At 41.2% G+C, this 12,833-nt stretch overlaps 1 protein-coding gene across 3 annotated transcripts in view; it reads left to right on the top strand.

Moving 5' to 3' along the window:
* The first annotated feature begins 621 nt into the window (after positions 1 to 621).
* The window catches only part of LOC140493516 (immunoglobulin superfamily member 22-like), an 88,980-nt gene continuing 76,768 nt past the window's right edge, over positions 622 to 12,833 (top strand). The window contains exon 1 of one of the 3 annotated variants that reach the window (XM_072592029.1): positions 622 to 708. The gene's annotated coding sequence lies outside the window, so the exon portion shown is untranslated. Of the gene's footprint in view, positions 709 to 12,486; positions 12,529 to 12,587; positions 12,610 to 12,833 lie in introns of those variants that run through there. The other 2 variants (XM_072592030.1, XM_072592031.1) reach the window with 2 other exon arrangements.

The following is a 12,833-nucleotide window of genomic DNA, read 5'->3' as shown; positions in this document are numbered from 1 at the left end:
ATTGAATGGCAGAACAGACCCAATGGACTGAAGGGCATATTTCTGCTTCTACATCTTATGTGCTTTGTTTCACAGGATATGCTACACAAATCTGCTCCCTCCTTCAGTTCTGCAGTCTGTCACTACTTAAGTAATATGGTGCTTTTCTAACCTTCCTACCAAAGTACAAGTTCACAGTTTTTCTGTTATAATCCACCTGCCAATAATTTTTTTACCCACCTCCCCAGACCTATCTATATCCGCTTGCCCTGGGCAGTGTTTAACTTGGAATCTAGCTTAATATAGTCTCCATCTGACCTAGACACAGAAACATTTTCAGTGAGTCAATGCATCACATGAATTTGAAGACCAAGGGATAATGGGAAAAAACTGAAAGCAAAGAAATGCAATGGAAATTTTCAGCAGTAATGAGAATGTGAATTGAGGCAAAGAATCATACAGGCAGTTTCAGAGCAGAGAGAATGGTTCTGAATGCATAAATGACCCATCAGTGCTGAACCTCCCATTTCGCTGCAAATTGCAAACTGCTGAACAAGGCACCTTTGAAGTAAATGAATATCTCTCAGGAGAATTGAACATTTATAGAATTTTAGCTCATCTGCCAAATCAGCCTTTCCTGAGCTTGTATGCCTATCAGATCTCTTCAGAGCAGCAACACAGTCTGCAACTGCTCTGACCTCAGTTCGGAACTGGGCATTACAGCAACAGGTAAGATCTCTTCCCCTATTTTTGTATGTTATCTAAGATTTAAAATAAAAATGGAAAACATGAAATAACATGAAGTGTTGTTGAAATGAAAATATCCCACAGAAAATAGCTCTGTCTCTAGAATGAAGTATACTACATTACAGGAATGTGTTCTCTAATCTACTAACAATAGAACTTCTCACCTGACAGCTAAAATTTAAAAGTGAAACAAAATTGTAATTTGTTTATGAATATTATAAATCTCTGTATTTTGGAATAATGAACATTGGCTGTCAAGTTTTCCAATGTTAATTACCTCACATATGACGACAATATCTTCAACATAAGTGGTAGATTTAAAAACTTATTCAGATCTTAGAAAAATATATGAAGTGGGAAGAAAGAAATCCTGGAAGGTATTACAAATTATATTTAACATAACAAGAAGAATGTTTAAGAGTTAAAGAAAAATCATTTAAAGAGTGTAATAACCATCTTTTAGACTTTAAGTGTGAGCCTGAGTCAGGTTTCAACTTGTCAATATTCAGTGTCATGTGGAAAGATTGCTTTTGTGTGAATGAGTGTATGTCACAATGCAGAAAGAATGATTTGTTTAAAATGATGCCATGACTATGTGGTCTCTGGCACAGTCAGGAGCCAGGCAGAGATTGCAATAGAATGTGGTGTGTTGCATTCACTGAAGAAGTTTACAAATGTCCAGTCTGTGGAATGCATTAAACAGGTCAGGATAATCTAGCTTGTGAGTTACATTAAAGAGTGTCCAAAACATCTGCAGGATCAACACCTCCAAGGAGCAGTGCAGTGTGCTTGAAAACCATATCTGTTCTACTGGTGGGAAATGAGAAATTTGGGTGAACCTGGTCTTTGGGGTTATACAAAGGGGTGCTGGTATGTTAAAGAATTTCTATACATTTGCAGATCGTTCAAGGTGCTTTGAGATTTTACAGAGTGTTACTCTTCGAACTGTGGTGAACTTGGAAATGCATGAGGTCAGGTTTCAGCTTTTAAAAGGGTTAATGCATTTTTCATACTGTTGCTGAAGACCTAATGCAGAAAGCACAGCCAGCCAACTTCTTATGTTCTGGAAAGGAAAAAATATGAAAGTTAAGGTGCACTAAGATGTGGAAATCTGCAAGTTTTAAATCAGAAGGTGTTTGTGATATGAGAGAACTAAGATATGAGAATTATAATTTGGTATGAGATTATCATCATCCTGGATGATTCCAGTAAGAGAAAAGGAAACTTATCAGGGAAGTTTGTGCAATCTGTTCCAGGGATGTAGTTGACACGGCTGACTAGCTGGCAATGAGACAGTGGATCTATCAGGTATCTATCAGGTTTGCAGTTGCACTCGGTATGTAAAGGTGCCGGTGCAATTGTAGGTTCTGATTGTTAGAAGTTATAGGTGTAGATGCATGACAGGGTAATTCTGGGACTTGATGAATCTAAGCTTTCACACACCATTTTAATTCTAATGCTTAGAAGACAGGAAGCTAAAAACTATAAGACACATAGAGGAATACTGATCTATCTTCCAGAAGTAAACACATTGTGTCCCACAACTGGATATATTGCTAGATTAATCCAAATTAACAAAACTAACCCATATACCTAAGCATAAGGAGGCGGCATTGTGGCTCAGTGTTGCCTCATAATACCAGGTACCCCAGGTTTGATTCCCACCTCGGGTGACTGTCTGTGTGGAACTTGCACATTCTCCCTGTGTCTGCGTGGGTTTCCTCTGGGTGCTCCGGTTTTCTCCCACAATCCAAAGATGTGCTGGTCAGGTGAGTTGGCCGTGTTAAATTGCCCATAGTGTTAGCCACATTAGTCAAGGGTAAATATAGGGTAGGAGAATGGGTCTGGGTGGGTTACTCTTCGGAGGGTTGGTGTGGACTTGTTGGGCCGAAGGGCCTGTTTCGATACTGTAGGGAATCTAATCTAATTGAGTCACATCTGAGACTATCCATACAGTTGGCATGTTTGCCTTTTCAAGATACATTCCCTGACTTTGTTCCCATGTGGTCATCTCACCTACATGAAATCTCATGGGAGAACACGATTCTATGATTCAGCGATTAATAAATCAGAGATGATGCAGATGTTGCAACATAAACAGCAGTTCTTTGAAACTTTCACTGCCCAGCTCTTCCCCACAATTCTACAAATTGTTCTCCTTCAAGTATTTATCCAATTCTCTTTTGAAAGTTGGTGACAAATTCAATTTACTACTCAACCCACATAAATAACACTCTAGAATCCGTCACTTTCCTTAACTCATCTTCATTTCTTGAGTCAAAATCTACAACTCAATCTTGTTAATCTGTTACGCCACTATGAGCCCAGCATTAAGCCATAGAAACCTTCGATGGATGAGAACACATCAAATAATGTCAATCCTTTTATTGAAGCCAGATTATGCTTTGCCAGCAAATGGCAGGAATATTGTGTCCAACCCGGTTTCTCTTTTACATCCAAATTAGACTTGAACACAGCTATTCTTGATTGCGTTAATCATCTTATAATTTTATTCTACTCCACAACATATCCCTGTTACATATCTCCACATCCTTTGCCAAGTTTGCTTCTAGATCCAAGGGCAAAGCTTTGAAAAGGCCAGGCAATGTGATTAATAATGCCAGTTAGCTGAAGAAAAAGGGATAGAGCACCTACAATGTACCGTTAAATGTGATGCACTTCATATCTGCTTCACCAATTCCCTCCACCATATGCGAAAGAAGCTCTAGGGGAATATCCTGCTACACATATTCTGGCCCTGTCTCCTCCTCCAGTTTTTAATCTGAACCATTGGAGATCATTTACTATCCGAATATCACATTTTTTTTTGATTGTGAATCAAAGCATAGAACTCCCATTTTCCAAACCCACAGTCGCCCGCATGAACCAACACCATCAGCAGAAACTGCTCCTCATCAGTTTATTTGCCTCACTCTGCTGCCTCTGAGCAAGTTAAAATCCTACCCACTTCAGAGGTGTGACACAACATTGCTGAACGGGTTGATTAAAATATGTAGGCTTGTTTCTGCATTTTCTCCCTTCTTCATCTCTTACTTGCTGCTCTCTGCTGTGCTCTTATGACAAAGATGTTGGAAACATCCCACAGTCTAGAGTGGAGATATTACAGTGTGTTTTAATATCTATTTCCTACCCTCTGTAATAGTGCGCCAGGGTTTAACTGGAATTAGAACCTACTTTAAATAGTTAAGGCAAGCTTGTTTTGCTGAGTGATCCATGGTCACATCTAATTTCTCACCTTATTTGTCTGTCCATCTGTTGTTTTGGCAAACCTAGAGAGCTCTTAGATTGCTGTCAATTCCCCTTGCTGGATAGTTTATATTTCTTTTGTGTCTTGAGAATTGAAGCATCCACTTCTTAATCTCAGATCAGTCACTACTAAAATCATCCTAAGAAGCAGACTGCATTTCAGGATAAGTCTTGAAGGTCATCCATTGAAAGGCAAGGAATATCTCAAACTGGAGGCAGACATCTGCTAGGTGTTGCAAGAAGACTGTTTTCTGCTTTTGACTACATTAACACAGTCTTTCCTCTTGCGACTGAAGGTTTTAATTTCTTCTGAGATGACAGTTCTATTAGTAATCTCAACCAAGAGTCTACTTCCCATGTGTAAGCTGAGACACACTAAGATGCTGGGGATTTGTCTGACAAAAGCAGAATGACAGCAAATTGAATTGATTTTGCTTCAGTTGCTTGTTGACTTTTCAGTAATGTGATATTCAGTTTTATCGTTTGGATGATGCTGTTGAAGAAACCTTGATGACCTGACACAGTGCATCTTGTAAATGATACGTTCCCATTGCTGGGGCTTATTTAAGGAAGGGATCTTTCAGGTTCATGCTGGGTAACTTCCAAGAAGAGGAAAAAGCAGGGGAAGCAAAGCCAGGGTTTCATGGCTTTCAAGGTAATTTTGCAATCTGATAACACAATGAAAGTGTCTGGTGCATGTAAGATGAACTTTTCAAGCCATGAACCGGGACTACATGTGTTTTTTCTTTGAGCTTCCTGTACATATACATTAAGTTGTGAGGGGAAATGAAAGGAAACTAAGAATGGCAAGGAAGGAATACAAGAATAGCATGTCAGTTAACTTAAAATTTCCCGTCATGGAAATTTTAAGTGGATAGTAAGAGTGGAGATGGAGTCTGTTAGGGACAAGGTGATCAGTGACATATGCTTAGATGCAATGTGGGCAAGTGAGAATATTTGATGAATACTTTAAATTGGGATTACTAAGGAAGAGGACGCTAACAAAATATAGGTACAGGGAGGATGGATTGACTGAATATTGATCGGCAAGATAAACAGTGATGATTGGCCATACGCAAAGTGAATAAATCACGTAGTCTGTACATTTCACGTCGTAGTCTGCTCATTGAAGGGTGGGTGGGGGGAACAGCAGAGGATTTACAAAAATCTCTCACTGTCCTCTAAAAATGGGGCACTTGAAGGTTGTAAAGTGATAAATTTAATGTCCTCCAGAGATAGTCTGCCCTCTACCTCCCACTACCAGTCACCCTATTGCCTCCAACAGCTCAGGCTGGCGAAGATGGGCCTGTACAGCAGGCTGCGTCCTCTAGGTCAGGTCCCCCAGGAGATGCTCACCAAGCTATTCAAAATCATCAGGGTGTACCAGTCAATAAACACCCTCCAATCTATTTACAGATGTTAGGCCAATATCCAGACATAGTGAGGGGAGAGAGGGGGAGAAAAAGGGAGAGACGGAGGAAGATAGTGAGGGGGGAGAAAGAGAGAGAGAGAGATAGAGAGAGAGATAGAGAAAACAATAACTTCTCAGTGCGGATTCACAGCACGACAAACATAACAAGACAAGGGAATACTCAATCAATGACAGGGCACTAGGTAGCTCAGAGGAACACAGGGATCTTGCTGTTCTTGTCACAGATCTCTGAAGGCGGCAGGACAGGTTAACAAGGTTGTTAAGAAAGCATACAGGACACTTGCCTTAGACTATAAGAGCACGGAGGTTATGTCGGAGCTGTACAGCACTTTGCTTAGGCCACAGCTGGATCATTGTGTGCAATCTGGTTACTGCACTGTAGGAAGGATGGGATTGCACTGGAGGGGCTGCAGAGGAGATTCACCAGGATGTGGAGTGGAATGGATCCGTTTAGCGATGTAAAAAGGCCAAATAAACTCGGGTTGATTTCTTTAGAGAAGAGAAGGCTAAAAGGTGACCTGATTGAGATGTAATAAGATTATGAGGGGCAAATAATCACAGATTGGATAGAAAGCAACAGTTCCCCTTAGTTAAAAGGTTATCAACAATGGGCATAATTTAAAGGTGAAAGGCAGGGGGTTCAGAGGGAATTTGAAGGATTTCTCTTTCACAGAAAGGGATCTGGGAGTCTAGAATGCACTGTATCGGGCAGACAGCGGAGGCAGGTAACTTCATAACCTTAAAAAAAGTACTTGGATGAGCACTTTAAATATCATAACATTCAAGGCTATGGGCCAAGTGCTGGGAAGTGGGACTGGTGGAGATTTTGAGGCATTTTCTTTGTCAGTTCAGACTTGATGGACTGAAGGGTAACTTCTATACTGCATGATTCTATGATTCTATGACTGGACCTGGTATTCTTGCATCAGTTAAAGGGAAAATGATAGATTCTATCATAAAGGATGTGGTAACAAAATATTAGAAGGATAGTCAAAGTTGACATGAACGTATGAAAGGGAATCCTATCAGAGCTTTTAAGAGGATGTAATTAGCAGCATAGAGGAAGAGGAACTGGTGGATGTGGTACAGTTAGATTTTCCGAAGATACCACACTAGAAATTATTTTAAAAATTAGATCATGTGAGATTGAAAAGCATATACTGACCAGGATTGAGAACTACTTAATGGAAATTAACAGAGAGTAGGAATAAATGTGTCATTTTCAGGTTGACAGGCTATGAATAGTGAAGTATGGCTTGGCCCTCAATTCTTCACAAAAGGTTCCAGATGATAGAAAACTGAGTGGCAGTGTGAGGTGTGAGGAGGATGTAAAGCTACTTCAAGGTGGATTTGCAGCAGCTAAATGAGTGGGCAACAATTAGCAGATGGAATATAATATGGAGAAATACTAAGTTATCTTTTTTGTAGGCAGAACAGGAATGCAAAATATTTCTTAAACGGTGAGATGCTGAATATGGGCATCGCCCCTTGACATTCAAAGGTGTTACAATCACTAAATCCTCCACTATCAATATCCTGGGAATTATCATTGATCATGAACTCAGTTGGACTGGCCACATAAGCAAAGTGGCTACTAGAGCAGGTCAGAGGCTCAGAATACTGTTGTAAATAACTCACCTCTGACTCGCCAAAGCCTGTTCAACATTTACAAGGCACAGGTCAGGTGTGTGATGGAATACTCCCCACTTGCCTGGATAGGTGCAGCTCTAACAACACTCAAAAATCCAGACGTCATCCAGAACAAAGTGGCCATTTGTTTGGCGTCATATCCACAAGCATCTGTTCCCTTCACCACTAACAGTCAGTAGCAGCAGTCTGTATTATCTACAACATGCACTGCAGAAATTCACCAAAGATCCTTAGACAGCAACTTCCAAACCCCAACTACTTTCATCTAGAAGGACAAGGGCAGCAGATAAAGGGTGCACTACCACCTACAAGATCGCCTCCAAGCCACTTATCCCGACTTGGAAATATATCATAATTCCTTCACTGTCACCGTGTCAAAACCCTGGAATTACCTCCCTAAGGGCATAGTGGATCAACCTACATCAGATGGACTGCAGTAGTTCAAGAATACAGCTCACCATCACTTCCTCAAGGGCAGCTAGGGATGGGCAACAAATGTTGGTCAGCCAGTGATGCCCTCGTCCCACAAGCGAATAAACAAAAAAAAAATCACACAAAGGGACTTGAGTGTCCTTGTTGGTAAGTCACTGAAAGTTAACAGGCAGATTCAGCAGCCAATGAAAAAGACAAATTGTATGCTATCCTTTCTTACAAAAGGATTATGAGCAAATATATCTTACTACAATTATATAGACCCATGCTGACACCATACTCAAAGTGCCAAGGAGCGATATACTCTGCCATAAAGGGAGGGCAGCAAAGGTCCACCAAACTAATTCGTGGAATGGAGGGATTGTCTTATGAGGCAAGATTAAATAGAATTGGCCTTTATTCTCTGGAGTTCAGAAGAATGAGAGGTAATTTCATTCAGGCCTAAACAATTCACAGCATCACAGAAATATTATGGCATAGAATGAAGCCCCTCTGTCTGCACTAGCTCTCTGAATATTTCGGGTTAGTGCCAAACCTGCCTTTGTGCTATTCCCCTGCATATTGTTTCTCATTAAATCATCATCCAATGTCCTCTTGAATGCCTAATAGAACCTGCTTCTGCCACACATACGAGTAGAAGACATCGGAACAGAAGTAGGCTCAAGCCAGTTCTACGATTCACTTCCAGGAAATGCAGTGAAATCCCAAACGACTCTGTCTGTGGAACAAACTATTTCACACTTTTCACAAAATACATGCTTTCTGTTTCTCAATCTGTTTACAAATGGAAACAGTTTCTCTCTATATACTCTGTATGGACCCCTCATGATTTTGAAAACTTCTATCAAATTTCTCCTCAGTCTTCTCCTCTCAAAGTAAAATAGCCCTATCTTCTCCAATATATCTTCATAACTGTAGTTTCGGATGCCTGGAACCATTCTCCTCTGTACCTTCTCCAACACATACAAACCTTTCCCAAAGTGTGGTACCCTGAACTGTACACAATCCTCCAGCTCAGGTCTAAGTAGCATCTGATGTAAATTCAGCATCGTTTTCCTGCTCTTACCCCTATTAATGAAGCCTCAAATACTGAACGCTTTTTAAAAATGTTATTTCTATTTGTCCTGCACTGTTTATGACTTAATGTACATTTCCACATCATGTCTCTCTGTTCCTGTACATTTAGAATAGTGGTATAGCACTCCTTGTTTTATACCGGTCCCCCCCCCCCCCCCCCAACCATGAGCTTTGTACCAAAGGGTGCCTTCCGACTGAATGTCACCTGCCACCTATTTGCCTATTCTACTGATTGGACAACGTCGTTTTGAAGTTCAGTGCTGTCCTCCCCACAGTTTGCAATCCTTCCAACTTTTGTATCATCCTCAAACTTTAAAATTGTCCCCTGCACACCAAGACATTAGAGGTTCTCAATAGGGTAGATTCAGGAAGGATATTTCCTCTGATTCCTCTGACTGGAGTTGGGCGGTTATTGAGAACTAGAACACAGTCGCATCATAAGCAGTATACCATTTAGGACTGAGATGAACAGGAAGTTCTTCATCCAGAGGGTGGCGATTATGTAGAATTTCCCATTACTTTCGCGGCAGGTTATGAAGGGTCAGTTGTTGAGTACATTCAAGTCTGAGGTCAATCAATTTCTACATATTAAAACAATAAAGAATGGAGGGATAATGCGGGAAGATGCTGTTGAAATAGTAAATCAGCCACTTTCTCATTGAATGGCGCAATGGCTCAAAGAGTTGTTTTGTCTATTCCTGCTCCTATTTTTTAAGTTCTTATGTTCAAACAACTACAACTTACATAGGTAGTCCAGCACAATACACAGACAAGTTACAGATGGAATTTAATACATAAAAGTATGACGTTGCTCATTGAGCTGAAAGGTTCGTTTTCAGACGTTTCGTCACCATACGAGGTAACATCTTCAGTGAGTCTCCGAATGAAGCCTTCATCCAGAGGCTCATTGAAGATGTGACCTAGTATGGTGACGAACAGTCTGAAAATGAACCTTACAGCTCAGTGAGCAAACCTACATCCAGAACCTCAACCTGAGCTATAAATCTTCTCAAAACTCGCTAATAAAACTGTGAGTTGACCTATTTTGGCAGAGGGGATAGGGAGTGACAACATTGATATAATGTCGCAGTTCTGAAGATGTGCAGGGAGAGAGGGTGCATCTGTGCAGATTCTTGAAGGTGGCAGGGCACACTGAGAAAGTAGTTAGCAAAACATATGGGATCTCAGGCTTTACAAATGGAGATATTCAGCGCAGAAAAAAACAACACAAGGAATTTCTGCTCAATCTTTCTTAACCTCTGTTTAGGCCAGAATAAGAGTCGAGTGACAAAATCAAAATCTGCCAGAAATCTGAGATAAACTCAGAAAATGCTGAAGAATCCCAGCAGATCCGATAGCAACTGTAGGAAAAATGCACATTTAAAGTGGGTCTATGACTCTTGTTCAGAACTGAAGCCAGAGGTAGAAAAGTGACAGGTTTTATAATGCAGATTAAAGTCATGAGGAGCAAGTGGTATAGAAGGTAACATTGAAGAAGGTTAGATGGTGAAGAAAATTAGGAATTATGGATGTCACAGAACAAAAGGCTAAAGAATCAGGAAAGATTATAGTGAGGAAAGAAAGATCCAGAGTAAATGTTAGTAGTAGTGATAAGGGCAGAATATGTATCAGCTATGCTGAAAGCAAACACTGGAGCAGTGGGGAGGATAGAAATAGGGAAGGCAGGGATGACAGGGAAACAAATTAGAGGATAGAGTTCATGGTCTAAATTTGTTGAACTCAACGTTTATTCCAGAAGGCTGGAAACAGAAAATGAGGTAATGTTCCTCCAGTCTGCGTGGGGCTTCACTGGAACTTTGCTGTAGGCCTAAGAGAAAAATATAAGCGTGAGATCAGGCTGGGGAATTGAAATAGGAAGCAACTAGACAATGCTGCTTAATAACTGAGAAGAGCTGTTCTGTTTAATGGTCACTCAGTCTGCATTTGGTCTCCCCAGGGGAGTGGAGACTGCATTGTGAGCAGCAAGAACAGTAGACGAGATTGCAATAAGCAGAAGTAAATTGCTGCTTTGCTTGCAATGAGTGTCTGAATCCTTGGAAAAATGGCAACTCTTACGCCTCCTGAAATTGCATGAGAAGGTGTCATTGGAGATGAGAGGGTTGAGATGTTGAAGGTGAAGAGGAGTGTAGAAGAGTGTCACAGCAGGAATGGTCCGTTTGATTTATTGACTGGGGAGGACAGGGTCACATGTTTGCAGGTGACATTCTGCTGGAGGTGACAGAAAATGCCAGGGACTGATCATGTGAATACATAGGTTTGAAACTGAGCACAACCAGGACTCAATGTGGTTCTGGAAGAGAGAGGATGAGGAGATTTAGCTACAAAGTTAGTTTAAAGGAACTTAGGCACTTTTCCTTCAAGCAAAGGAGATTAAAGAGTGACCTGATGGAAGTGTTCAAGGTTATGACAGGTTTAGATAAGATAGGCACAGAACAAAAAATGCTTCATTTGCTGATGGTACAATGTCAGGGAACTCAGATTTAATGCTGTGCGAAAGGTGCAGGGGAACATGTAAGAGAGAACGTTTTGATGCAGTGAATGTTAATCACATGGAACTCACTGCCAATTGTATGGTGGAAGTGGTGATGATCAATGGTTTATAAAGGAAATTGGATAGGTACCTGAGCAATGGAATTTGAGATATCAGCCATCAGCTGATGCAGTAAGGCTGGATCCACAGTAGTTGTAAAGGGATAGTATCACTTCCACATTGGAAAGCTTGATTCCAAACGTAATAAAAACACTTTTCCAGATTAGAGACAGACTCCTCAAACTTGTTGACAATGGGAAGAGTTTCTGGTTGGTCTGCCAATGCATCCTACTGTTTCATTATGCATGTCCTCTGCAGTAGAACTTATCTACAACCTAAGCCTCAAGATACACTGACTGTCCTTTGCTCCTAGACTGGATACAACCTGTTCCTACTTAAACACTCACTACCTGTAGCATGGATGTTGTGCCAGATGGCAGCATGATGGTAAATGTCTGACTCATCCTGATCTTTCCCTGCACCGTTGGATATAGCAGCTTCAGTAATAGTTGCCCTCGTAACAGAGTAATGTTACCTCCAAGGTCTAACTCGAGAGTGCGGTGCTAGAAAAGCACAGCAGGTCAGGCAGCATTCCAAGGAGTAGGAGAATTGATATTTTGGGCAGAAACCCTTCATCAGTAATCCTTTCTTCATCAGTCCTTCCTGATGAAGGTCTTATGCCTGAAACATGGATTCTCCTGCTCCTCGGATGCTACCTGACCTGCAGCACTTTTCCAGCACCAACTCTCAACTCTGATCTCCAGCATCTGCAGCCCTCACTTTCTCCAGAGGTCTCAGTCATGGTTGTTCTCCCCTGGTTAGTTACTGTCACTTGTTGTGAGCAACCTTGTCAATGAATGTGTTGCAATGTCCTCGGATAAATTCACTGCCAAAGTTTCAAAGCTGGAGCTGTGTTAAGGCCACAAGGGATGGGTATGAGGTTGACAACATTAGTACATATATAACAGTTAGCTGGAATCTCTGAATATTCCCCAAATCCCAGTTATTGGTGAGTAAATGATATGAGTGTGCTACATGAGTTGGCGTTATCATGTGCAGATTCATCTACTGAACTCAGTCCACCCTTAGGAGATAATTGAATTTTCTTTGATAGTTCAGCCATTGTCTCAGGACTAGAATTTGGGAATTAACCTCTGAGACCATTTCCATCTCAGGTTAGCCTTTAGGATTAACTGGCCCTCTTTGTGAAAATGCTGCCTTTGCTCCTTTGCTTTTCCATGATGTATGCTTTCAGCATGGCTTTAGAAAACTAGTAGCCCTTTCTTTTGTCTTTTTCTCCATTTGCTGTGCTCTTCCTTCCAGGCAAGGGTCCTGGAGACAGTTACAGAGGCTTCCGTTACTGAAAGAGCCATACTACTGTACATCAAACCAGGCCAGTATCTAGCTTGGAGCTGGAGCCAGTCAGAAGCATGCTCCATGTTGAGCTGTACACTCTTTTGGTCATTTAGACAAGGTCTGCATACTGCCTGCTTCGATGAAACCGGGCACGATAATCCCCACACTCAATTTTTCCCATTTTGTCAGCAAGCAAGTAGCTCCACTTCAGGTACAGGTTGGAGTCAGTTAGCTCAGTAGGCTGATTTACGATGGATTCAATTCCCACACTAACTGAGGTTACTATGAAGGTCTCTCAGGTGTGGTGACCCTCAGGTTAAATCACCATCTCCTTCAGTTGAT

The sequence above is a fragment of the Chiloscyllium punctatum genome, chromosome 22 (assembly GCF_047496795.1).
Source record: "Chiloscyllium punctatum isolate Juve2018m chromosome 22, sChiPun1.3, whole genome shotgun sequence".
In the NCBI taxonomy this organism is placed as follows: domain Eukaryota; kingdom Metazoa; phylum Chordata; class Chondrichthyes; order Orectolobiformes; family Hemiscylliidae; genus Chiloscyllium; species Chiloscyllium punctatum.
This window is presented reverse-complemented; position numbering and strand designations above follow the sequence as displayed.